Genomic DNA, 4,089 nt, shown 5'->3' with positions numbered 1-4,089 from the left:
TTATTAAGAGCTTCCGCTGTTGCATACTAAAATAAGGACAAGATTTGGAGTCCATGCTTGTATGATATTGTGTAAAAACTGCATTCAAGAAACTTATTTTGATGTAATATATTTTTATTGTAAACCATTATGTAATGGTCGTGTGTAAACGGTATATTTTAGATTATCATTATTTGATAATCTACGTAATGCTTTTTAAACCTTTATAGATAAAATAAAGGTTATGGTTGTTTTAAAAATGAATGCAGTCTTTGAAAAACGTCTCATATAGAGGTCAAAACCTCGCAACGAAATCAATTAATATGGAACGTTTATAATCAATATGAACGGGACATTTCAGGTTTAGTCTTTATGATTTGTCCACAGCCTCCTTCTTGGTTTGCTTAATCCGTTTTCCAGTTTCAAACCTTCTCTTTTTCTGAGCTTTTCCAACACACTATCCTTTATTATCAAACTTTTGACTGTTAAGGTCGTTTATAATTTTTGCTGCTTCATCAGCATTTTCCAAACTTCGGAGAACTAGTTCGCAGTTTAGGATGTTTTTCAGAAACTTCACATTCGAAGTATATAAGTCTAGGAGATAGAAGTTATACATACACATATAACCGTTGACGGAGACATGCTACAAGATTTCAAAATACTGATTGCTGATTCCCAGTAATTGGCATGACAATTCTTGTTACAAGATGCGGATGAGTAAATGATGGGGTTTCGATAAATATAATGATTTTTTGGAAAGTCAAAGATCAGTGAAGTTGTTGGTAAGTTTATTTTTAATGTGGTGAGACATAAAAGGTTCTCCGGTAATGATGACGAAAGGGCAACGTCTATATCAAGGTTATAATAAGACTGTTTCAACTGAAAACTCGAAGTTGACTTGCTGGAGCTGTGACAAAACTGACTATTTTGAAAAGGAATCGCAAAGTTATTTTTGCTAATAAATGCCAAAGGGTCTGACACGGATACGTATTAAATTATGACTCTGGTTTCGAGAGCTTTTCAGATGCAAGACTGTGGTTAATATGTGGTTGGATCATCATCTCGATTGTTCATTATTTGAAGTGTCTTCAAGAATTTCGAAGGGTTTTGAACACATATTGTAATCGTTAATATACATATGATGTTCTAACACAGTTTTGAAGTCAAAGTATAGCTTGTAAAAGATGTAAGGATCTAAGAGTGATGATTTTGGTCATATCTCGAGTTGAATTCTGAGATTTCAAAATCAGAATATGTAATTAAATTTTGAATGAATATGGTTGTTTTGATTTCTATAAAAGAATATATATTGTTGTGAAAGTAGGGAGTATAATGGATGATTTGCTGAATCAGATTCGAAGAATCTAACATATTAATTGTGAATTTATATATCTCTCGGGTATTACCTACCCGTTAAAAAAAATTCACAATTAATATTTTGTACAAAAGAATTTTATTACAGTCTTTATGAAAATATATATATGTATATTTTCTTCAGATGTAACATAGATTTAATGAGTTAATGTTAAATTAAACTCATTTGATTTACGGTTGTAACTAGAATTGAATAATCCCTAAATGCTTTAAAAATTACATAAGTTTTACAGAGTATTTTTTTAATGACATTGAAATTATGAATCAATATTTCGTTATTTGTTGATGTATGATGTTCGGTTCGTGAAATTCTTGTGAATTTCGCAAAGTACAAATGATGTTATTTCAAAAATTTCGAGTACATCGATGATGAAAGTGTAAAATCAAACATATATTTGAATAATACAATTGATTTATTATGAGATGGAATTTATTGAATTAAAACGGAGATTGTAGTTAACGAGGGTTAAATTGTTAAGGAAGGATGTACATCTTAGCATATTAGTAATATAAATTTAATCGAGTAGTATTTACCCTTATTTAATTCATACATAATAGCTTAGTACGAAAGATTTATTTTGATCTCAAAATTTATATATATATAATATACATATAATTTCTTCAGAGGGAATGAGTTAATACTTCATAACTCGTTGATACAATATACGCGTTATTGATTCGTAATGATGTCCACGGTGATTCTTGAACTGACGGAGTTTGTGATGTTATAGGTGCTGCTGATTCTGATGACACTGACGGCACTGACTGTGATGGTGATGCTACAGTACTGTTGATGCTGTTGGTAAAACAAGTCTAGCTTATAAATCACGCATCATTCTTGTCAGGGTTTCTACTCTTAATTCTATCATTTCGATTCACTCATCTGATTTATGGTTAGGGTTAGAATAGATAATCTCTAAGACTTTAGAGATTACATAATCGTCGCGGAGTGTTTCTCCAATGAAGTTATGAATCTACACTTCATCGTTTGTTGTTGTTGGTATTCCTTGGTATCTACAAGGCGTATGACATTGGTGCTTGTGGGACAGATTGTAAAGTTGAGGTTTACGACGCAGTTGTGGTTGGGGGTGGTAATGGTACTGTTGGCGTTGATGATGGTAGTGCTGGTTATGCTGCTAGTGCTGCTGCTGGTGTTTGTAACCTTTGTACCATATTCTCCAAAGCCACTACCCGAGCGCGAAGCTCGTTGACTTCTTCTATTACACCAGGGTGTTTGTCGGTTCGGACGAGCGGATAAATAAAATCTAGAATTTGATGTAGTATATAATCGTGACGAGATACTCTGGAAATGAGAGAGAAAATGGTGTTTCGGACAGGTTCGCCGGTAAGTGCTTCGGGTTCTTCGCCAAGAGGGCAATGTGGTGGATGGAAAGGATCGCCTTCTTCTTGTCTCCAATGATTGAGGAGGCTACGAACCCATCCCCAATTCATCTAAAATAGATGATGGCTGATTGGTTGATCCATTCCAGTTACGCTCCTTTCGGAGCTTGAGTGGGATTCCATATCGGAATTCGAGGGACTTGAACTAATGACGAATTCCATTTTGTTCGATTGAATAAAGGATTTTTTGATATGAAATGATTTTCCGGCTACCGGGTGGTATTCTAATTACATAGAATATCTATATTTATAGCGCAAAAGATTTTGTAGATTACGGAGGAATTTACGGGATATGTCAGGAAAAGTGAAATGTCCCGTTCTTATTGATTAAAAACGTTCCATATTAATGGATTTCGTTGCGAGGTTTTGACCTCTATATGAGACGTTTTTCAAAGACTGCATTCATTTTTAAAACAAACCATAACCTTTATTTCATAAATAAAGGTTTAAAAAGCTTTACGTAGATTATCAAATAATGATAATCTAAAATATTCTGTTTACACACGACCATTACATAATGGTTTACAATACAAATATGTTACATCGAAATCAGTTTCTTGAATGCAGTTTTTACACAATATCATACAAACATGGACTCCAAATCTTGTCCTTATTTTAGTATGCAACAGCGGAAGCTCTTAGTATTCACCTGAGAATAAACATGCTTTAAACGTCAACAAAAATGTTGGTGAGTTATAGGATTAACCTATATATATCAAATCGTAACAATAGACCACAAGATTTCATATTTCAATACACATCCCATAAATAGAGATAAAAATCATTCATATGGTGAACACCTGGTAACCGACATTAACAAGATGCATATATAAGAATATCCCCATCATTCCGGGACACCCTTCGGATATGATATAAATTTCGAAGTACTAAAGCATCCGGTACTTTGGATGGGGTTTGTTAGGCCCAATAGATCTATCTTTAGGATTCGCGTCAATTAAGGTGTCTGTTCCCTAATTCTTAGATTACCAGACTTAATAAAAAGGGGCATATTCGATTTCGATAATTCAACCATAGAATGTAGTTTCACGTACTTGTGTCTATTTTGTAAATCATTTATAAAACCTGCATGTATTCTCATCCCAAAAATATTAGATTTTAAAAGTGGGACTATAACTCACTTTCACAGATTTTTACTTCGTCGGGAAGTAAGACTTGGCCACTGGTTGATTCACAAACCTATAACAATATATACATATATATCAAAGTATGTTCAAAATATATTTACAACACTTTTAATATATTTTGATGTTTTAAGTTTATTAAGTCAGCTGTCCTCGTTAGTAACCTACAACTAGTTGTCCACAGTTAGATGTA

The sequence above is a fragment of the Rutidosis leptorrhynchoides genome, chromosome 10, assembly GCF_046630445.1.
Source record: "Rutidosis leptorrhynchoides isolate AG116_Rl617_1_P2 chromosome 10, CSIRO_AGI_Rlap_v1, whole genome shotgun sequence".
In the NCBI taxonomy this organism is placed as follows: domain Eukaryota; kingdom Viridiplantae; phylum Streptophyta; class Magnoliopsida; order Asterales; family Asteraceae; genus Rutidosis; species Rutidosis leptorrhynchoides.
This window is presented reverse-complemented; position numbering follows the sequence as displayed.